The sequence below is a fragment of the Megascapheus bottae genome, unplaced genomic scaffold (assembly GCF_031878675.1).
Source record: "Megascapheus bottae isolate mThoBot1 unplaced genomic scaffold, mThoBot2.hap1 HAP1_SCAFFOLD_401, whole genome shotgun sequence".
Lineage (NCBI taxonomy): Eukaryota > Metazoa > Chordata > Mammalia > Rodentia > Geomyidae > Megascapheus > Megascapheus bottae.
The window spans coordinates 19,094-43,980 of NW_028327806.1; the positions used below are offsets into that span (position 1 = coordinate 19,094).

At 40.9% G+C, this 24,887-nt stretch overlaps 1 pseudogene; it reads right to left on the reverse strand.

The window, feature by feature from the left end:
* Positions 1–20,558: 20,558 nt before the first annotated feature.
* LOC150039160 (RWD domain-containing protein 3-like) lies at positions 20,559–21,485 on the reverse strand (annotated as a pseudogene).
* Positions 21,486–24,887: the final 3,402 nt, after the last annotated feature.

Consider the following 24,887-nt stretch of genomic DNA (forward strand, 5'->3'; position numbering starts at 1 on the left):
TGTAATAGAGTTTGAAGTTTGGATACCACTTAATTAAAAAAAAGAAAAGAACAGGAGGAAAAATAAAATTAGAAAATAAAATGAAGTCAAATTGAAAATTTAAATGAAACAAATTACTTGGATAATGAATTTTAATGGTACCATTTAAAGGACCGTATTCTGGTGGCTCACACCTGTAATCCTGTCTACTCAGGAGGCATGATCTGATGATGCCAATTTGAAGCCAGCTGGGGCAAAAAAGTCCCTGTGAGACTCTTATCTATAATAGACCACTCAAAAATTGGAACTGGCTCTATGGCTCAAGTGATAAAGTGCTAGCTTTAAGCACAAAGAGGCTCAAAGAAAGCACACAGGCCCTGAATCCAAGGCCCACAACAACTTGTTTATTTCAAAACAAGTTTCCTGGAATTAAAGCATGTGATTTTGGTACTGAAAAGGCTCATCAAATGTCCAGGATAATGAACTCTGATGTACTCAGATTCAGCATCATAAAACTTCAGTAAAGTGAAAGTAAAGAGAATCTTATAGAAGTTTCCAGAAAGAAATACCAATTCACACACAAGGTGTCAGGAAGAGGATGAGTTAGAAATTTTTAGCAGTAGCACAAGTTGCCAGAAGCAATAGAATGATGTCTTTAGATCCTAAAGGGAGTTTTGTTCCAATTGGTAGCAGAATTCATGCCCAGAAAAAAATCAATTGAAGATAGGTGTAAGACAAAAGATGCTTGTAACATATATAAATTTGTCAACCAGGAATTGGGAGCTTATTCTTATCTTAACTATTCAGGAGACAAAAATCTGAAGAAATATGGCTTGAGGAAAGCACAGGTAGAAAAGTTCACTATATTCCATTTCCAAATAACTAGCAAAAAGGACAAGCTGGAGGCATGGTTCAAGTGGTATAATGCCAGCCTAGCAAACAACTATGAGGCTGTGAATTCGAAAGCTAGTGATGTCAAAAACAAAAGCAGATGAGAGGGAAGAAAGGAAGGAGGAAAGGGAAGAAGGAAGAAAGATATATAAATTCCAAACTCCTTGCCTTCTGGTTAAGCTCCTGAAGGGTACTGTGCCTTATCGTGCCTAACATCAACCACCTTTATAATTGATAGGGCATCAGTAGAGTATTTCAATTATGAGGAAAATTAGCTCTAAATTAAATAAATGCCTATCTGTCTGGTCCTGCCTAGCAAAAAAGAAAAAGAAAAAGAAAAGGAAACACACACACACACACACACACACACACACACACACACACACACACACCACAGGAAAACTTTGGCTTTCCTGTTTAAACAAAACTTAAGATAACATAAGAAAATATACATATACACAAAACATTCCACTTGAATAAATAAAATCCCAAAGCCTGATAGCCAATCAAAAATGTATGTGTATGTAAAAATGAATGAAATATAACCCCCCAAAAGAGACTCAATTTAAAATATGGAAGCCTAGACATGACATGGATGATAGAATAAATGGCAAGAGAGGAAAAGAAAGATTATGATTGTGTTTCATATAGTCAGTAACCTAGAAGAAGGATTCATCATAGTAAAGAGAAATGAAAAACTACCAAGGGTCAAATAAAACATGTAGATATAATCATTAAAATGATAGAGTTAAAAATCCACTAGATGAGCTTAACAGCAGATTAGCCACTGGGAGGAGGAAAAAGATTAGTGATTTGAAAACATAAAATGTCCAAAAGTTATATTTAAAGCATAAAAACATTGGAAAACTGAATACCATGTTAATTATGTTATGTGACTATTTCACACAGGATTAATAATCTTCATGTAATTAGAATATCTGAAGAAAGGGGGAAATGGTAGGTAATATCTAAATATACATATATATATTTGAAAAAACAAGTAAACTTTCTGAATTACCAAAATTATATGCCTAGAATTAGGCACCAGTAGCTCATGCCTATAATTCTATCTACTCAGGAGACTGATATCAGAGGATTTAAGCTCAAAGCCAGCTAGAGAACGATAAATGTACAAGACTCAGCTTCAATTAACAACCAAAAAGCCAGAAATAGAGCTGTAGCTCAAGTTGGAGAGCATCAATATTAGAGAAGGAGGAGGAGGAGGAGGAGGAGGAGGAGGAAGAAGAGGAAGCAGCAGCAGTAGCAGCTCAGAGAGAGTGGCTAAGCACTGATAGTCAACTGCCAGTCCAAGACACACACACACACACACACACACACACACACACACACACACACACACACACTAGCTTAGAAATACAAGAAGCTATTCAGGTACGGTGTCTCATGCCTTTAATCCTAGCTATGAAGAAGGCTAATTTCTGGGGATCATGGTTCAAAGCCAGCTTCGGCACTAAAGAATATGAGACTCTAAACTCCAATTAATCACTAAGAAAGAGGAAGTGGGGCTGTGGCTCAAAGGGTAGGGTAGTAGCCTTGAGCTGAAATGCTCAGGGACAGCACCCAGGTCCAGAGTTCAAGCCCCATGACTGACAAAAAAAAGAAAGAAAGAGAGAGAAAGGAAGAAAGGAAGGAAGGAAGGAAGGAAGGAAGGAAGGAAGGAAGGAAGGAAGGAAGGATAAAAGAAAGAAAAAGAAAGAAAGAAAGAAAGGAAGGAAGGAAGGAAGGAAGAAAGAAAGAAAGAAAGAGAAGAAACCCAGAGACCATCTGGCACAAAAAACATGAGAACTACAATAAAAGACATAAACTACCCAAAACAACTGCGAAAGACAAAAATCTTAAAATCACCAAGAGAGTTAAAGATCCATAAAGCAAAGAAAAATAAGGAGACAACAGATTTTCAACTCAGAAATCAAGGAAGCAACATCTTCACAGTACTAAGAGAAAAGCAAAACCTAAAATGTCAACCTAACACTCTATGGCCATTGCAAACATCCCTTAAATGAAGGCAAAAGAAAAATACATTAGACACACAAAAGCTTAGAAAATCCATTATCCACAGAACTAGAGTATAGTAAATGTTCAAGAATGTTTTTCAGGTGAAAGAAATGTGATTCCAGATAGAAATCTGAATCTAGACAACCAACCGAAGAGCACTGGAAATGAAAATAATGTAGGGAAATATAAAGAAAATTCTTTTGTTTTATATCTCCCCAAAAGATTACTAGTTGTATAAAATAAAATCAATGCCATAGGTATCTTGCACATATGTAGTGTTATATAGTCTTTGACAGCTAAATTACCATTATTAGAAGGGAATATGGAAAATACAGTGTTATGAGGAGGTGACAGCTTATAGATGTGATAGATTTCCATTGCCATAACTAAATATCTGGCATAGTAAGTTAAGGAAGGGAAGTTTGCATTTCCTGAGTTTTCTGCACATCATGGAGTGAACGAATGGCAATTTATTACATGCTCACAAATATATAGAGAGATTTATATACACATATAATGATTTGTAATGCATACTTTCATTGCAGTAGCCAAGAAGCAGAGACAAAGAAGGCTTGTGCTATCTAGCTTTCTCCTATTCTGCATAGGTTCCACACCTACGGAATGTTGACATCCAGATTCAGAGATCCTCCCCCTTCCATAATCCTCTCTGGAAAACTCTCACAGACACCCCTACAGAGGTGCATTACAAATCCAGGGGCTTCTGGATCCATCAAGCTTGCAATCACATATAAACATCCCAGCCACTTGCTTTAAATTCTAAGATAAGCACTCAATCAGTGGATAGGTAGAACCAATTAGCTGGCAGTGAAGATTAAAATGGTATCCTAAGGATGAACTCAGGAAGATGGCAGGGTAAGTACAGAACCTACACAGCTGTCTCTGAGAAACCAGAGTTTTAGAAGCTGACCAATTGGCTGCAACTAGAAAGTCACACTAAGTGATTGTACAGACATAATTCTACCTACTCAAGAAACTGATATCAGAGGATTTAAATTCAAAGCCAGCTACAGGAAGTTAAGTGCATAAAACTCAGCTTCAATTAACAACCAAAAAAGCCAATTGTTCAGAGACCTTTGTTTTCTCCAGTCCTTGGGCTTGAATTCAGGGCTCAGCACTGTCACTAAGCTTCTTTTGCTCGAGGCTAACATTCTACCACTTGAGCCACAGCATCACTTCCTGCTTTTTCTGTGATGTGGTACTACTTTAGGCATGCAAGGCAAGCACTCTACCACTAAGCCACACACTCAGCCCTATACAGAGACTTTTACCAGAAAGCAAAATTACAGGCACTTTATTTAAGAAGATACTTCTGAATCTGGGCAGGGTGGCTCACATTTGTAATCCTAGCTACTCAGAAGGCATGCAGTTCAAAGCTAACCCAGGCACTAAAGTCCATGAGATTCTTTTCTCCAATTAACCACCACAGAAAATGGGAAGTGGAGCTGTGGCTCAAGGGGTAGGATGGTACCTTGAGCTGAAGAGCTCAAGGGCCCAGGCCCAGAGTTCAAGTCCCACGACCAAAAAAAAAAAGAAAAAAGAAAAAAAAACAGAAAGAACTGAGCACAGTTCAGTGGCACTGGCTACCGCAGAGGCCAGAGATAGCCAAGACAAAGGCACCAGAGACAGAGTGCACCCAGCTTGTCAGTCACCTCCAGTGGGAACCAGATGACTAGGAGTAGAAGATCATTGCCTGCTGGCCACAGATGGACTCAGAGAAAACTCGTCACGTAGCATATAATCCAAAACACAAGGGAAAACATGAGTACCCCCACAGAAGCTATGCTTACTCCCACCCAGAGCACAGCTTCTGAGGTCACTTCACACCTGCCAAGCCCCTCAAACATTGAAGACAGCAAGGAGCAGAAAATCTTTGCAGATGCCCAACTCAAAGACAGTGTGCAGCCTGCCCAGGTAGAGGCAGGGGGGCCTTGTCCCCGAAAGGCCTCCACCCCAGAGCCCACTGTGATGCTGATGCCTGATACCCAGCCCCCTGAAGAGCTTTCGGGCCAGGGCAATGAGCAATCCTCTCCTTTCTTCTCCAGGCTGAGGAAAATGATGTGCTGGCGATAATGGTTCTTTAAAGACTTGTTAGCCACCATGGCAATCTTTTAGGCCTGCACCTAACGGGTGATGACTGGACTTCAACCTCAGGCCAGATAGGACAGAGACTGCGGGAGGTGGCCCTAACTCTAAGTCATCTAAACAGCCACTGGTTGCCGGGGAAGGAGGGCCCTTGATATAGTTTTCACAAATAATCAATTTTTACAAAGAAAAATAAAATGTTATATTTACCAAATCCATCATGTTCCTTTTTTATATAAATGACTAAACACAATGTATTCTGTGAACATTTGGGGAGTAATATTTTGAACATGTATAGAAATAAAACTTTAGTTTACAAGTAAAAAAAAATCAATCTTTAGTGCCCAGGATGGCTTTGAACTGCAATCCTCAGTTCTCAGCTTCCTGAGTAGCTAGACTCCATGCCCTGCTCAACAATTAAAATTTCAAAAACAAAAAAAATAACTCTTTGGCTTCAGAATAGACTGTTGAGGTTCAGGGTACAGCTGGAAGGTTACAAATCGCACCCGCTGGGTGCCACAGGCTCACACCTGCAATCCTAGCTACAGGAGGCCAAGATATGAGGATCACAATTTGAAGCCAGCCCAGGTAGCAAAGTTAATTGGAAACTCATTTCCAACCAACTACCAAAAAAGCTGTAAGTGGAACCATGGCTCAAGTGATAGAGTGCTAGCCTTAAGCAAAAAAAGGTCAGAGACAGAGCCTAAGTCCTGAGTTAAAGCCTTAGTAACAATTCAAGAGAAAGGAAGCATGGAAGCAAGGAAGTGAGAGAGAGAGAGAGGGAAAGAAAGAAAAGGAAGAAAAAGAAAAAGTGAGGAAAAGCACATACTGTGCACAAGAGACACAGAGAGAGGGTGGGAGTGAGAAATAGAGGGAAAGAGAAAGAGAGGGAGAGAAAGGGAGAGAACATTACCAGTACAGGTAACCAAAATTGCAAACAAGAAAACAAAACAAAACAACAACAACAAAACAATGCCATGGTAATGAAGAAGCACTGCTTTCAACACACACACACACACACACACACACACACACACACACACACAAATACAAATAAAGATGGAGGAGGAAGCAGACAGCTTATCTAAACCAAGAGGACACCAGTAGAAACCCCAGTCACATCTGGAAAAACAAGAAAAGCTCTTTGATTCAGACAAATCAAAGATTCAAAGAAACTTATTGTATGCTGGGATGAGTAGAATGCAGAGCATTAGAGTTTCTTTGAAGGTTTCCAGACAGCTTGGATCATAGATCATGGTGGAGTTCAGGAAAGGTGAGGTTCACCAAGTAGATGATAAGTAAATAAATAAGACCGCATGAAGCAGCCAGCTGCTGGCAGCTCAATCCTGCAATCTTAGTATTCAGGAGGTTGAGATCTGAGAATCCAGATTCAAAGTCAGCCCTGACAGAAAGGTTTATGGAACTCTTATCTCCAAATAACTACCAAAAAGGCAGAAGTAGAGCCATAGCACAAGCAGAGGGCTAGCCTTAAGCAGTGCCCAGCCCTGAGTTCAAACCCCAGCATAAGGAAAACAAACAAACAGATATGGAACATTGTTACATGGGGAGCAGTGAGTGGCTCCTGATGTAGGGTACATCACAGCAAGCCAGGGAGAAGAAAAAATGTCAAAGGCCAAGCACATTAATACAAGGCAGACATTGTGGCTCACTGAGTTTTCCCGGGGAGACTCTCACCCCTTCGAGAAAGAGATCTATGAATTTTGGAGAGGATTTCATAGACCAGCACCACTCATATATAAGGCATTCCTCTATGAGAGGGGTAGTCATAAAGCCGCATTCTTCCTTTTAGAAAACTTGTACTGAGATTTCAACTAAGGGCCTTACATTCTTGCTCAGATTTTTGCTTAAGATTGGCACTCTACCGCTTGAGACACACTTCTTCCAATCCCTTCTCCTCTTATTCCCACTCAAAGTCTACATGAATGTCAGATATTAGTATGCAGTGCTTATGCATAGAATCCACTTTCTCTTCTGTGGAAAAAGCCAGAGTCCCCACACTGAAGCTCTCCTCATGACAGGAAAAGCTGGAAGAACAGTTGCCAACAGAGGAGCCTCTATTATCATAGCCTAAGGACTCAAGCATTAGACTAGGCACAGAGACTGGATGGAATATGTTACAAACCTTTTTTTTTTTAATCTCATATCCTCCAGTCATGAAAGATAGGCTACAAGTTTCTTCCTATTCCTTCATTGGGCAATAAAAATCGAAGTAATCACCACAAGCAAAAAGGTATATCGCAGATCACACAAACTTTTCCCTTGTTACAACCACAATAACTTCCAAGGATGAACAAAGAGTGCCATCAACACATTTAATATATTCCATTCTTTTTTTCTAAATAATTTCTTTTTATTTCTTTTTTTAAATCTTTAAATTTTTTCATATATTTTTATTGTAATTAATAGAAGGGTTACATTATATTTGCCAGATAGAAGGTCCATTAATTCACCTCCATTGATACCCTTTCTCATGTCTTGGTCCCCATTTCGCTCCCCCCCCCCCCTACCTGCACCCCTCATCTTGTTCTACTCCATTCTTGAGAAACGGCGATATCCCTATCTAGTGGTACTATATGACTCTGGCTGCACAAAGGAATTTTTCCTCATACGTTCCTAACAATAAAAATATGTAGCCTTTTTTTAAAAAAAAAAACTGGACACAGAATGAGAGACTGCAGTTCGAGGCCCACTGGATTCCATTTATTTTCTATTCAAGGTTCACATCAAGATCATGCTCCCCATATTGGGAAGGACATCTTATTTACTTAGAACTTCTGTCCAAAGGCTAATATGCTCTTTTATTTGTTTGAATTATCTTTAAGTAGTTTTACAAAAGGGTTTCAATTCAGCAGGTCATTTTATGAATATGATGCACCTTGATCAGTATCATTCCTTTCATCATTCTTACCCATCTCTCTCAACTCCATGCATCCTCTTAATTTCCTAGTTCCATACATTAAATATTATGACTATATCTGCTATGCCCCCTCTGCATTTGGCTCACCCTTTCCCTTGACCTCATCCCCCAAAACTCAAATTCCAGCTTCCTGATAAACGTTTTGATAGACTTAAGTTAAGTTGTTCAAAGGACTTACATTGGAAGTATCTCATGCATGATAACATATACAGGGTTTTGTGCATTTATACAGAAGCAAACTGACTACAGAAACATATATTTCTGGGAGAGATCCAAAGGTGCAACTCCTCTGAACAACTGAAGTGCTCTTTATCAGAGTGAGTATCAGGAAGAAGAAACATGTTTTATGGAGGGGAAGGGAAAGGATGAGCACACAAATGGAGGAAATATTAAAAAATGCAGTCATTATATTTGATATACATTATGTAAAAATGTGAACTATGTAATTTGAGGCTAGGGGGAGTGATTTTTACCAAAAGGAATTATACTCATGACTTATGGAATTGTAAACACTTTGTACAACTACTTAGTAATGACGAATAAACAAAGAAACTAACAGAGAACAAACTCAAAATGAGAATGAACAGAGAACAAGGGGTTTTGTTAGTAACTATAACTAGCCTAATCTCGAAAGAAAATACATCATCCAAGAAAATATTCAACAACTTAAGTCACAGGCTACATTAATAAAGAATAAAAAGGAAGAGTTAAAAAGAACTTCTCATATGCAAAAAGAACTTAATATTACCAAATTTCAACTAAGTTGTTGCATGAAAACTTTTCTCAGTGTCTTAAAATGATAATCTTAATGGTTAAAACAAGAATGTTTGTACTACACCATTAAAAACATGGCACACCCAACAACAAAAAGAGAATAGAAGAAAGGGAAAACATCCAGGAAGATATAAGACAGTTTATAGAATGCATTATTTATACCATGTCTAGAGAGAAGAAATTCATAGATAGGGAAGGTCATGCTTTATAAAGGAAGACATTAGAGCAAACACAAAACATAACCACCACAGCCAAGAGCAAGGACTATGCAACACAGCACAAAGTATGTATCAGCTTCATCTCATATCCCCTTGCTGAAAGATTTACAACACCCAAATATCCAATGGTTAAACCACTACTCCACCAATATTCCACCATGTTAGAATACTTCCCCAAGGAACTTTTCTACAAACAACTTTTCTGCAAACACATTTAGAGTGATATAAACAAATCTTTCCCCAGGGTACTTTATCCAGTCTTCATGACATCACATGTGAGTTAACATATAAATTGGGATTCTAACACACCCAGTGTTATGAGAAATATACATTTTTCACTTTCATGCTTCACTATATTATGTGTGTGGAGAAAAGAATGCCCCAAAGTGTTAATGTTTAAATTGTCCCCCCTCAAAATTTAAATTTTAGAAAATGAATCCCCTAGTTCATATGTGAAGTGTATTTGGAGATGATTAGATTTGGAGTAGGACATGAGAATAGGGACCCTATGATGTCATCAGTGTCTCTTTACAAAAAGAGAGACCTGAGCAAATGTACATCATAGGATACCCTCAATATGTTGTAATGCAGCAAGATAGCTGCTCACCAGGTGTACCATGCTTTTGGGCTTTCAACACAGCTGAATAAATTATTTTAGTGGGAATTAAATTTGGATTGGAGTTTCCTCACAAAAACTAAACATCAAAGCCAGGCATGTTGGCTCATGCCTATAATCCCAGCTACTCAGGAGCCTGATATCTGAGGAGCAAGGTTCAAAGCCACCATGGCACTAAAGAACATGAGACTCTTATCTCCAATTCTGACATGGCTATACCACTCCTGGCCACCTACCCAGAACATAACAAGTAAGGCTATGGTAAAGACAAAAAAAAAACACTCATTACCCTTGCCACACTATTCACAGTAGCCAAATTATGGAAACAGCCCAGATGCCCATCAACAGATGAATGGATAAATAAAATACGATCTCTCTCCTTCTCTCTCTCTCTCTAAATATATGTATGTATGTATGTATATATATACATATATGCACATACAGACAATGGAATTTTATTCATCTATTAAAAATAGTAAGATTATGTCATTTGCAGGGAAATAGATGGACCTAGAATAAACCATACTAAGTGAGGTATGTTAAGCTTAGAGGGTCAAATTATTTATGTTTTTTTCTTATATGTAGAAGCCAGATCTAAAATATAACTGAACATGATAAACTATACAGGACTCTAGTACTCACAAAGGATACCCTTAGAGGAGGAACCCAAAAGTGTAACTTCTCTGAACAGTTAAAATTCTATTTACCAAAAAGAAAAAAAATCTGTGGCTATTTTGTGATAATAATAAAAATCAGACTCAGGTAAATAATAAAGTTACAACATAGTTTAACATAATTACTCTAGGGTATGCTAGCATAGCAGATATGTTTTGTTTAGTTGAAATATTAGATGGGCACTGGGAGTGTGGCCTAGGGGTAGAGTGCTTGCTTAGTATGCATGAAGCCCTGGGTTCAATTCCTTGGTACTACATACACAGAAGAAGCTGCAAGTGGTGCTGTGGTTTACGTGATAGAGCGCTCACCTTGATAAAGCACAAGGACAGTTCCCAGGCCCTGAGTGCAAGCCCCAGTACTGACAAAATATTAGATGGCTCTAGAATATAAAATTATGAAAGCAAAAAAGATAGATATCTCACTTTAAATCTAAAGAGAAAAGGTAAAACAACAGAAAACAATGTAAACACAGACAAACAAAACAGGGAACATTAAAAATACAAAACAAAACCTGGTTCTCTGGGAAGAGGAATTCAAGAGACAAATACCTGTTGAACTAATCAAGGCAAAAGACAAAAGACATAAATCAATAAAATTAGAAAGAAGAAAGGAAAAAAAGACATCTATATACCAGATTTTTTTTAAGTTTTAAGTGAATAACCTACACACTTGTTAAATAATGCCACCAAAAAAAATCCAGTGGAAAGGATAATTTCCCTTTAGACCATTAAATGTAAAAACTGACATAATAAGCAAAAAATCTAATGGGCTACAAAATTATAGATAAATTGGAAACATTTTTTTAAAGAAATTACTACTTTGCATACTGACTTATTGTTTTACTTATGGCACCTTTCCAAATGGCAAAAATTTGGCTAGAGTCTTCAGGTAAAAAACTATTAGGCTGTCTACCTAAGAAATTAAAAGGTTCTGAAAAGAAATGTGATCACAGTCTTTTTTTTCCTCCAATCAATAAATATTCTATTAATATAAAATATATAAAATAAGAATTAAAGAGACAACAGCCAACTAGAAAATTCAGGCACCCAAAGTGGTCCATTTTAAACATTAAGGCTCACTCAGAACGTTGTGGCCAAGGTTTGTCTTGCCTCCCAGATTTGGTGGCCTTAATTCACTGTATGAGGATGGAACAAGAGAAGCCATTAAATTGCAAAAGATCCCACAGGAGTTCATTGCAGAACAGTATTCCATTTATCCAAAGTCAGCTATCCTCCAAAAGCTGTAAATGAAAAATCTCAGAGTTAAAGAATGCATAGGTTTTAAATTATGCACCATTCTATGTAGCATGATTAAACCTTGAATGAAAAAGCTCATAAACACAGCCCAGGCCCTGAATTCAGGTCTAGTAGGGAGACACACACACACACACACACACACACACACACACACACACACACACACACAGAGCCCAGGAAAGGAATTAACAAAAATTTCCTGGGATTCTCAGCATAAAACTCTGCCACTTGCCAGGTAGGATGGTGACATTGGCAAGAGGGCTGGATTCTTTCCATCTGAGATGGCCAAGAGGAGGCCACAGAAGCAGTAGAATCAGGTAAATGCCTCTTCTTCATTGCAACAAGCGCTGGAGAAATGAAGGTCAGCCCCCAATCACTCTCAGTTAAGATTCTGAGTTGTACACAGTGGGAAGCTTTTGCTCTGATTTTAGGAAACTTATGGGCTCATTGAAAAGGTGCAGATCAAAGGTCTGAAGCTAAGCTTTCAGTAATGTTGCCCAGAACCACACTGGTTCTGGTGAGGAAGCAGCTGTTGTAAAAACCCATGATCATGATACCTATGATCTTATTCCCATTTTATTCCATGGTGCCCAAGGAATTGGAACTGTAGTTCAAGTGGTAGAGCAATAGCCATGAAGAAAAAAAAAACATAAAGATAAATAACTCAGGGACAGCTCCAAGGCCAAAAGCATTCAAAGTGGGTGTCCAAGATCCTACAAGTGCCATCAAGGCTCTTACTGATCTTATGGGATCAAAGTCAGATACCAGTTCTCTGATAATAAGCAGTTGTGATTTGGTAGGGAAGATTAAGAACTTTTGTTGAAAGGGCAGGACTTACAAAATAGGTGATTGTCAAACTGTGAAACAGTGCAAATTTTATAGCATCCATGAATAACCAATCTCAATTATTTTTACTAATTACTAATTACTAATTATTTTTACTAATTACAATAAAAAATGCAAAAAGAAAATAAAAAAATAAATAAAATAAAATATATTTCCTCCCCTTCGTCCTCCTCCTCTTCCTCCTCCTCCTCCTCTTCCTCTTCCTCCTTCTCCTCTTTCTTTCTCTTCTTCTTTGGCTGGTTCTGGGGCTTGAGTGAGGGGACTGGGTACTACTCTTGAGCTTCTTTTTACTCCAAGACAGTACTCTACCACTTGAGTCACAGTTCCACTTTCCACCTTTTTGGTGATAATTGGAGATAAGTCTCATGGACTTTCTTCCCTAGAGCTGGCTTTGAACTGTGATCCACAGATCTCAGTCTCCTGAGTATGTAGGATTACAGGCATGAGCCACCACTCCTGGCTATAATTTCTTTTTTACTCATCTTCAAATGATCTCGCATAAGAGTTTCCATTTCAACATGTCAATTTGTGGGTATGATGCATTTTGATCCGTGTCATCCCTGGAAGTCAGTGAATTGTTGGAGCCAGCAGAAAATAACAACTGAATCAGTTTGTGGCCAAAAGTTGAGCCTCATTATATTTGGGCTTCTAAAGTCCCCTGTGTAGGGCCTGGTGTGAAAACTATGGCCACATGTTTGTTGGCAGGAAACCAAGTAGATGGTCAGGACCTGGTGGAAGCAGCTTGGAGCCTGGGAACACTCTTACAGTGCCGAACCCTGGGGCTAGCAGTGCTTCCGAGGACTCATGGTGAGGTCAATATTTTTGTAGCTTTGTCTTTGGCCTCACAGGTATAGATGTTTCAGATATGAGAGTTGGCACTGATATGCTGGATTTAAAGATGGACTATATTCGCAGGACATGAAAGTTAGTATGGAGGGGGTGGCAGTAACTGAACTTTTTGTTGTTGTTGTACAAGGGGATTGTGGTTTAACATGTCCTAGGCCCTGAGTTCAAGCCCCATAAAAATGTTGTTCAAGGCTAGCACCATAGCGAGGGCCACTTTCAGTTTTTTGTGGGAGGGTTAGAGATGAGAGTTTCACGGTCTCTTGCCCAGGCTGGCTTTGAACTGCAGTTCTCAAATCTCAGCCTCTTGAATAGCTAGGATTATAGGCTTGAACCACCAGCACCTGGCTTAGTATTGAGCTTTGGAGCAAGTTGTCTGATCATGGAATTTGAAGGGCATGGACTCAGTCCTGCTGGTGGAGAGGAGTGAGTAGGAGAGGCTCATGTTACTGAAATCTCAATGCTACAGGAGGCAAGGGCTGGGGAAAATGAGGGACTTTGACTAAGTCCAGGCTATAGGTTTACAGAATATACTTATAGATGAAAGCCAGTCTAGCCAAATCTAATTGAGAAGATTAATACAAGAGTGAAGGTGGGCATGATGATGTGTTGGCTAAGTTACAGGAGTAATGCAGGAGCTCCAGTGGAAGGAAGAAGAAAGACATGAGGGAAGTGATCGTGTCCTGTCTAAAGCCTCTTGGTGTTAATCACTGCAGTTATGGAGCATACATTTCTTGAGAAGAGTTTAAGTACCAAGCTTGATTCTACACAACCAGAAACGTTCTAGGCAAGTCTCAGGGACCCCACTAAAACTTTATTTTCTCTGTCATTATGTTCCCATGACATTCTCGGTATCCACCCAATTGCCACTCATCATAGCTCATTTGGTACAAATTAGTCAGCCAAGGGATCCCACTGGTATCCTGGAACCCTAACAACACAGGTCTGTGTGGGGAACAAAAGGGTGAAGTGAAGTGGGTTGAAGACACAAAGCCAAAAGGAGGTGAACTGCTGGAGGCAAGCCCTAGACTCAGCTCTGAACCTGGTGCTCAAGTTCATTGTCAGCAGGCTGCTCCCTCTAGCCACAGGACAGTCAGAAAGTTATACTCACTTCATTATACCTCTTCTGCTTCTGGTACCTATATTATGATAGGAAAAGTCTTTGCGACAGCTAAGGAAGAAAGGTCTCAAAAATCTCCATTCTTTCGGCAGCTGTGGAGAATGACTCTGAACCACAGACACAAAGCAGAGAAACTTGTGGGGTGACTCAAACCTGTCATCATAGCTACTCAGAAGGCTGAGGCCTGAGGATTGCCAATGAAAGCCAGCCTGGGCAGGAGCATCTGTCATATTTTTATCCCTAGCGAATCACCAAATGTGGTAATACTAGCTTTGAGCAAAAAGCCCAGGGACAGCACCTAAGGCCCTGAGTTCAAGCCCCATGACAGCCACAAAAACAAGCAAACAAAAAAACCCCAGAGAAACTCAAACAAAGTAGTGTTTTCTGGCTCCACGGCTTATTCTATTAACTTATATATGCTTTTTGATGATGTGGCCTCTGGTTGGTCTGTGCCCCTTGGATTGCAGAATAACCTTGTCTTAAGACTGGTGAGTGGGAGTCCTGGGTTATGACACATGGAAAGAGTCGCGAAGAGTAAGTACTGACAGCAGGAATAGGATGAGAGGCCATGTTAGTCAGGCAGATGATGGGTTTAGCAAAGACCTAGAGGAAGAGTGAGGATGGCAGGCAGAATCCACAGAGGAAGAGAAAACAAAACCTTTCAAAAGGAAGACATGGTACTGGAGAAAGCTTAGTTGATGGGTTTTGGAGAGCATTTCTCCAAATAGCAAGGCTGTGTCTGTACATAATGGATGTGAGGGAGAGAGGAGGTATGGCAAGAGAACTGAGGTCAGATGAGGAAGGCTCTGGGGGGTGTAGCACAGAGCTCTGGAATGAAGTTCCTGCACGTGCTCTTCTACTGAAACTTGAGTCTTCTTCCACAATTACTACCTTCCCAACACAGTGACCTTCAGACCTCAAGTTCATCCTTGAAGGCAACAAGGTGATAACATTCAGAAATACAGGCTGGGGCTATGGCCTCCCTTAGCTGCTTGACTGTAAGAGGAGGCTCCATTGCTCTAGAATTCTTGCTTTCAACTTTGTAATGTGGAGATAATCTCCCATTTGCCCCTATAACTGTGGTGTGTGTGTGTGTGTGTGTGTGTGAGAGAGAGAGAGAGAGAGAGAGAGAGAGAGAGACAGAGAGAGAGAGAGAGAGAGACAGAGAGAGAGACAGAGAGAGAGACAGACAGACAGAGACACAGAGAAAGAGACAGAGACAGAGAGACAGAGACAGAGAGACAAAGTCAGAGACAGAGATAGGAAGACAGAGACATAGAGACATAGACAGAGAGAGCAGAGAGATAGAGACAGAGACAGAGAGAGAAAGACAGGAAGACAGAGACAGAAGAGAGAGGAGAGAGGAAGGCACACACACACACTCACAGAGAGAGAGAGAGAGAGAGAGAGAGAGAGAGAGAGAGAGAGAGATATTGAGAGAGAGAGAGATTGAGAATGTGTGTAAATATGCCTGCTGAACTGAGACCCCTCGCTGTTCTGTGCATTCTCTGGGAGTTCTAGTATTTGGTGCAAAATCAACAACCTTGAACTCTGCATTTATGTCTTTTTAATTTTTTCCTGCTTGGCTGGGGGCCTAAGTAATAGGGAAAGCTCAAACAGGGAAATCATCTAGAAACTTTGAATTCACAGTAGGAAAATAATACAAATAACGAAGTGCCACCCATGCGATATAAATTCATAAGGTATATTGCACATTTTAGAAGTATATCATCACACTATATATTCTAAATGTCATATAATGGGCTCAGTTTTCTGATCTATCAAATATATCTTCTAGGCTGTCAAGTATATTTTAAAAATGAGTATCTTTTTAATGGCCTGTAGTGGATAACCTCTGCAGCAAAGGGAAGAATTCATTATTTCTGCTGGTGCTAAGTGACTTGTACATCCAGAGGTGGTCATGAAAAGTGAAGAAAGCAGTAGTTCTTTTCAGTTTGTGGCTTAGGAGGGCTAAGAGAGGAAAGATTCCCTTGTGGGGCTCTATATAAACAACCTGTATGAGAGAGGAATATTCTGCTAAATATTGGAAAGGAGAAGGGGTGGATGGGTAATCCGTGTGGAACCAGATGAATAGCTAAAGCAGTGAAATACTGGCTGGCATGGGCTGAAATTACTGCTTAAAATTCAAGTTCCATGGCACCTTTCAGTAGGAAAAAGGAAGGATTTGTTTCCATGGCCATAGGATCAGGGTAGGGAGTGCCAGAAGGAGAGAGGAAACCTTACTGGGTATGGACTGCTGGAAAGATAATTTATCTAGGTTATCTTCTTTCATCTTCCTCATTCCTGGGTGGGGGGGATGGTACTTTTAAAAAAATCTCTATTTTGTTGGCAAAGAAACTAGGCTCAGAGCTGAAAGATGGATCACCAAAGGTTACACACAGCTTGGTCTTGAAGCCCAGCTTGGCATGCCTCCAAATCCAGCCCCATTCATGAAAGAGGCAAGTTTGGCCACTCTGCATTTGTGAGGGCTGGCTGTCTTTAGAGGTTGCCCTGATTTCTTCTCCTCCCCCTCTCCAGGGACAATGTCGGAATGACATTCCAGAGCTCCAGTCTCTGGCAGTCATTTATGATTAGCATGTCCTGCAGGTAGAGAAACTACCAAGACAGGTTTTTCTCATCACACCTTGAGAGCAATATAAAGGGTGTGTGTGGGGGGGAGGCGGGATTCCTCTTTGGCAAACTCCATTTCCTATCATACATGGCAGGATTGTCAATCAAATGACCAAAGGAAAGGATAAAGAAGATAGGGCTTGGACAAAGCACCATTGAGTGGATTCTGCCTGAGAAGAAAGCAGAACCTATGGACAGTGAGAGATCCATCCTGACAAGAAGCTATTTACACAGGGAGGCTGAGCCCACAGAGACACTCTGCTTCAGTGTCTACCCACCACAATGATTCTAAGGAGAGACAGGACAGCATCTGGAATCATACCTTCAAGGCATCAGAAAGGATCACTAATTAAATAGGATTAATGGAAATTGAAGTACAGAGGGAGGGACAAAGAAGAATCAGAGTAGGTAAAGGGGAAGATACATTTTTGAAAGTGCCATGTTGAATCCTGTTTATTTATCTATTATTTTACACATACACACACACACACACACACACACACATGCACACATACACACACACCACTTTGCACAGCTAGCATTTGCTGCAGAAAGTCCAAATTTCCTCACATGGAAGATGAAAGGAAAGGCATTGTTCTAGCTTAGCTGAGCTACATGGACCCCACCTGTAAAGAGTTCAAAGTTCTGTGAAACTTCTCAGTGAAGGAGAGAATGGGCCCCATTTCCTTGATGCATTTTCAGTTCTGAGACCATTTCTCTCTAGGCCTTCACAACCAAGCCCTCACAGTGAACAAACAGCCTTCTGGGAAAATGCAGACCTATGCCAGGCAAAAGTCAAAGGCTGCTCAATCCCTTGGGACTCCTTTTCAAGATTGTTTTTTGGTTCTAGCTTATTTCTAGTCTCTACTGCCAGGTGAGTGGATAGCCTTTGCTTTGAAATTGTCTTTCCCTGGAAAATGTCTCTGCCCAAGATATGATCTATTCCTCAAGCTTAAGGTCCAGATCCTAACTGTGTCTCTACTGGAGTTGGCTTTGAACTCCAGAAGCCTTTGAGTAGATCTCTCCAGATCCCCTCTGACCATTTCTGCCTTCTATCTACATTTCCAACTCCCAGGTCAAGCCCACAGCTCCCAGGATCATATTTACGTGTCAGTAGGGGGCCTGCCATGCTGGTTGTTGAAAGGGAAGTGCATTCAGGACAGGCAGGGTCTTGCTGTGGGCAGTGCCATGCTGCAGGAAGGAGCTCTTGCCAGCATCTCCATTCATACTATTGCTCTACACCAGTTCTGTGGTATTGATTTTGCTGTGCTCATCTATGTCCTGGGATAAGACACTGTTCATCTGCTCTTGAGGAATAATACAACCTAGCCTGTAATAATCATAATCGTGAGCATTTGTAGACTAATTTTCCATGCCTAACACCAGGTTTAATCACTTTTTGTCATCTTACCTCAAGATCCCCATTTTACAGATGAGAAAACTGCTAAAGGTCATCAAGAAGAGACCAGACAGAGACAAGATTCAGACCTACAACGTGCTTACTCTGTAGCCAAGGATTTTATTTATTTATTTATTTTCTTTTGGTTCCAACATTGAGATGTGAAACTTGAGCCTTTATTGTTCTTTTATTTTGCTAGTCTGGGGACTGAACTCAGGATCTGAGCACTGTCCTTGGTTTTATCAAGGCTCTACCAGTAGAGCCACAGCACCACTTCTGGCTTTTCTATGAGTGTGGTACTGAGGAATTGAACCAAGGTCTTTGTGAATGCTAGGCAAGCATTCTACCACTAAGCCAAACTTTTTTTTTCAAGGCTGGTGCTCTACTACTTGAGCCATTTCTCCATTTTGGTTTTGTTTGGTTAGGTCATTGGAGATAAGAGTCAAGGCTGGCTTAGAACTGTGATGATCAGAGCTAAATACCCCGACCTCATGGGGCTCCAAGGCACTAAATAATCAATTTGCTCATGGGCATCCTCCTGGCCTTCCCCTACCTGGGCTTTCTATCTCTCATGCACAGTGACACCATCGTTAGAAAAGTGAAAAAAAGAGAGCCAGGAGTTTGGCCTAGTGGTAGAGTGCTTTGCCTAGCATGCACGAACACTCGGGTTTGTTTCCTCAGTACCACATACAGAGAAATAAGCTAGAAGTGGTGTTGTGGCTCAAGGGTAGAGCTCTAGCCTTGAGAAAAGTCCAAGGACAGTGCTCAGGCCCTCAGTTCAAGCCCCATAACTGGCCAAAAAAAAAAAGAATTCTGATGTCTGGACACACACTCCTCTGAAGAAAACATCATTGAGAACCATGATTAATTTCACAAGCTCTCAAAGCTCACAGTAGGTTTAATGAGCACAGTTGGACACTTATGGAGAGCTATATCTGCTGATTTGGTCAGATTTAGAATTTGGGTTGGTTGTTAGTTTTTGTTTGGTTTGGATAGGAGACAGTGAAGAAAAATTGCCACGTGGTGGTAGCAGAGGACAAGAAAGTAGCAGGGCTCTAACTACATCGAAAGGCAAATAATTGAATTCTTTCTCCATGTTCCAGACTGTCTCTGGAATCAAAGAAACTACGATTTCAAAGCCCCTAGCCATAGCACTTGGCGAATTACTTTTCTAAGCCATTCTTCAGGGCTTATCTGATGTTGACCTTCTTCCTTTGTCTGGTAGTCCTGGTGTTTGATGTGGGTTTCGAATCTACTGAGCACTGGTGACTCAGAGCTGTAATCCCAGCTACTCAGGAGCTGAGATCTGAGGATCGTGGTTCAAAACTAGCCCAGGCAGGAAAGTCTACAAATAGGGCCTCATGCTCTCTTGGCTTGCTTGCTTTGTTGACACTCTAATACTTGAACCATATATCCTAATTTTTTTAACAATTTAAAAACTGCATAGTTCCAAACAGTCTATTTAAACCAAAGGCTCAGGTAACAATATCCAAAGAGAAATGTACAATTATCTGAGTTATGTTACAGTAACCCTCTGTACATCACTTCTACAATAACAATAAAATATATTAAAAGTAAATTTTGAAAAAGAACATAGGAAGCACAGATCTACTTCACAGAGTTAAATAAAGACACTGTAAAAAAATTTTAAAAGTTTAAAAAATAAAACAAAGGCTTTTTTAGCCATATAATGAGTGATTGTTGTCCTTAATGTACTATGCTATCTCTCATCTCTTTTGCTGTCCCTTGGTTATCTCATATTGTTACAGTATCTCACTTTGTTATCTGATATATTGGATATATTTGTATTTGGTTATTTGAAACTGGATAGGGAAGGGGAAAAACAAGATGAGGGGTGGGATGAGGGGGGGGGAGGGAAATGGGGACCAAGACATAAGAAAGGGTATCAATGTATGGGAATTAATGCACCTTCTATCTGGCGAATATAATGTAACCCTTCTATTAATTACAATAAAAATATATGAAAAAAAACAAAGGCTTTTTTGCTTTCATCTCTTTATCTTCTAAATAAAGTTCCATCTATTAAGCCCAGTTTTCCCTGGCAAAAATTAGGACATGGAAGGTATTTTCCTGCGTATATTCTATGAAACACAGCTTTTGTCCCAGAAATGAGAAAGACTGTACTTGAGAGAAACCTTAACATTGCCTCCTTAGAATTCTTTCAATAGCCCCTCCACCAAGCCAGGGCAACAACAAAACCCTGCTGTTTGATCCAGACTCCTGTCATTCATTTTATTTCACCAGCCCAAGCTCGAATTCGGAGAAAAGCTTCTGAAGTCCTGCAGCTTCAAATTCCTTTTGTAAGTCATCCCACACTCAATATTCTTTGATTTCAAATGCCAGAAACCTTGTGTGTTCTATCTGTACTTTTGTTTCCAATAGTACACTAATCATTTTCTCTTTGCATTTCTTTCCACTTGAGTCCACATCGACTTTGGAGGTTTTCTGCAGCATCAGGTACTCCTTGATGTTGCTTCTGTGTCCTTGCAGTAAAATCAGTATTATTTTACCCATGAACACCAGTCTTCCTGTGAGCCTTAAATCAGAAGCCCATTTCTGCACAGTTCTGATGTATTTAGTCTTTGCTCTCATAGGATCTAGATGCAAAAGAGCCAGCCACAATCCATCATCCATGGTCGGGCTGACTGCAAAAGCATCCTGGCTGCTGCCCTTTCTGGGTTCTGGCTGGTTGAGGATATGCCGGAGATTCTGCTGAAGCCAGAGGACCAGCTCATGACCCATAGGTTCTGACAGGAGGGTCTCTGCTTGCTCGAGTAGCATGTCTTTCCCAGTCTCACACTGGGCCCTGGTCAGGAGTTCAGAGTTAATTGAGATCCTGGGCAGGCACAAGGGGTAGGTGGCAGGTAACTGGAATACCGACTCTCAGGGTATATCCACATCTCCAAGTCCTTCAGTCTTTGTGTGGATTCTGAACACAGTCCCATCTGTTTCAAGGCCTCAGGGAAGGGGCCCAGGTCTCGGGCGCCAGGGCCAGGGGGTGGAGGGGCGCGGGGCGGGGCCCCCGGCCAGGCCACGGGGAGAACACTGGAGGCTGACAGCCTCGGGGTCTTCACCTGAGCGGCTCAACACCTCCCACTCGTGGGGCCCGCAGAGAATCGCCGCCAAAGCCTCGAGCTCCTCGCTCACCAGCGCCACCATGTCCGCTTCCGGCGGCCGCCGTCACCAGGCCGGGAGCAGCGCGGCCTCACGGCCACTCATATATCCTCATTTTTGCTGGCTATTTCATTAATGTTTAAACTCAGGGCCTCATGCTCTCTTGACCTGCTTGCTTTGCTGACACTCTAATACTTGAGCCATATATCCTAATTTTTGCTGGCTATTTTGGAGACAAACTCACAGAACTTTCTGCCTGACCTTGAATCTCTCATCCTCCATATCCCAGCCTCCTGCTTAGTAGATTATCACATGAACCACAGCATGTGACTTCCTAATTCCACTATTTGATGGGGAATGGCAAGTTACTAGTAGAGTGAGAAAACTCGTAGAAAATACTGTGGACTCCACTTAAATTTTATTGAGTCAGTACAGCATTCTGTGATGTTTTCCCAATGTTTTATGCCCAAATCAGAAATTAATTCACTTTTGAAAAATACGTACTAAATTCTTGATATGAGCTGTACATTTCACTAAGTTATGGATATGTAAAGATTAATAGGACAATATTCTATTCCCCAAAATCCTCAGTGCCTCCTATGAGAACAAATATGAAGTTGCATGGCTTAGGAATAATTGGGCTGAGCAGGATTTACAGCAACTATGAGACTTAGAGTCTGGGTTTAAGTTGCCTGGGTGCAAATCCCTGCTTTGTTACTCACTTCTGCCTAGAACTTGGTAAGTTCTTGAAACTTTTCTTTCCATTATTGTGTGATACATGGCAATTGTAATAGATTTACCTCATTGGCTGTTGTAAGCTATAGCATATTACGTGACTGGTTAAATACCGCCTGATCCATAGAGAGGAAACACTTGACAAATATTAGCCGTTAATAGGGTTATTAATACTATCATATGCATTGAGTGCTTATGGCATAATGATGGGTGAAAGAAGACAGAAAATAAGCCATACTATATCAACACAATGAAGTACAGAAAAACATCACGAGTGAAATATTCTACTGGAAAAAATCCATCAATGATAAATGAAACATTGGATTAGAAAATCCTATAACATCTTTTCTTTCTATTCAAAAACCAAGATTTCCCCATAAAAATGATTTGTGTGGCCAGGAGTCTGGACTATTAGTAGAGTACTTGCCTAGCATGCACGAAGGCCCCAGTTTTGATTCCTTGAACCACCTACACAGACAGTCATAATAGCCCAGCACAGTGGCTCACAGCTGTAATACCATCCACTCGGGAGGCTGAGATCTAAGGACTGCAGATAAAAGCAAGCCCGGGCAGTAAAGTCCATGAGACTCTTATCTCCAGTTAACAACTAGAAAATCAGAAATGGTGCTGAGGCTCAAGCGGTAGGGTGATAGCCTGGAGCTGAAAAAGAGCTCAGGGGCAATGCCCAGGCCCAGACTTCAAGTCTAATGACACACCACAAAAGAAGGAAAGAAAGAAGGAAAGAAGGAAAGAAAAAAAGAAAGAAGAAAGAAAGAAAGAAAGAGAGAGAGAGAGAGAGAGAGAGAGAGAGAGAGAAGAAAAAGAAAATCTCTAAGTGGTGTTGTGGTTCAAGTGGTAGAGCTCTAGCCTTAAGAAAACCCAAGGACAGTACACAGGCCCTGAGTTCAAGCTCCAGCCTCCTGAGTAGCTAGGATTGGAGCAGCAGCCACCAGCACCTGGCTATATATGTGTTTTTAAAAACTAGAAACTCGGCTGGGTGTTTGGCTTAGTGGTAGAGTGCTTGCCTAACATGCATGAAGACCCGGATTCGATTCCTCTTGTACCACATACATAAGAAAAAGCCAGAAGTGGTGCTGTGGCTCAAGTGTTTGAATGCTAGACTTGAGGAAAAAGCCCAAGGGCAGTGCTCAGGCCCTGAGTTCAAGACCTAGGACTGGCAAAAAAAAAACTAGAAAATCTTAGCTGCTACCACACATTTCCTGCTAAAAGAAAAATCAAATGTTAAAGATATATAGTTTCTGGACTTCCAATTCCCTGTAAGCCAATCATTATTGATCTGCATTCTCCTCTGCTCTTTTTAATGCCATGGACCTACTGTTATAGTCGAACAAGAGGGAAGAGAGAAACAGTGTGAAACTTAAGGGCATGTCATCGTCAGAATTACTAATGCACAGTTGTTAATCACTGGGGACCCTTTTAACATCACAGGTAACCTTCTATACAGTTCCATTTATCACTCGGGTTCTAATGTATTTGCCAAACACATGAATATTTCAACATCTAAAACTATGGCATCAACAGAAAATGTGACAGATTTACAGTCAGAGTTTTTCCTTTGGGTTTCTCATCACTGTGTACCTGGGTTACACAATACAAAGAAAATCTCACTTCACCTGGAGAGTCAGCTGTCTGTTACAAAATAATTGAGACAATCCACTGAAAAGAAGAAAAGGGTTTACATTGCCTCATCCAAACATATCTCTTGGCTATATTATTTTGAGCAATGTATATCAACAGGAACATGTGATAGAAGAGGAGGCCTGTGTAACTCAGTGGCTGGGGGGTGGAGGGAGAGAGGGAGAGAGGGCACACAGAGACTCTCATCCCCAATATGCCATTTAAGGGCATGCTCACAGTGACCTAATTTCCTCCCTTCCTCCTAAAATACCCCAGTACTGAGGATTGGTAGAGGAACATGCCCAAGGTCCTGAGTTCAGTACCTGGAAGGTGAAGAAAGCAAAGGAATAACTTAGTTGCAAGTGTGATTGTACAGGTCTGTTATACCAGCACTTGGGAGGCAGAGCATACAAGTTCTAGGACCTAGCTACATGTTTAGAATGTTTGATTTCATCTCATCTCTCAGATCATCTCTATAATGTATGAGATATTATTAGCTTCGTTTCATAGAGGAAACTTGAGGTTTGCAAATAATTAAATGTCTTCTTTGAGTCCCAGGGGAAGGATCATGGATCTGGCCTTTCAGGAAGATCAAACCTATGCTGTGAGCTCCAGGAGTTGTGGTCAGAGACAGATGAGCAGTGTACTTGGAGATCAAATGGTGCTTTCTGAGAGGGCTAAGTAGGTGATCCCAGCACGGAGAAGGCAAGATGGCATCATGGGATACCAGTCATCTCCAGTGCTTCATCCCCAGAGAAAGCTGACCAGAATGTCTACAGGCCTCTCACAGAGGAGTCCACCACACCAGACCTTTCCTTCTTCCCTCTTTTGTTTGCGTGAGTGTGTGTGAGAGAGAGAGAGAGAGGGAGGGAGGGAGGGAGGGAGGGAGGGAGAGAGAGAGAGAGAGAGAGAGAGAGAGAGAGAGAGAGAGAGAGAGAGAGAGTGTTCTGTGCTCATAGCAGGTACTCTCCCACTTAAGTTATGACTCCAGTCCAGCATTTTGCTGATGAATTGGAGATGGACCCTCAAACTTTCCTGTCTAAATTGACATTCAGGTTCCATTCACACCATCAT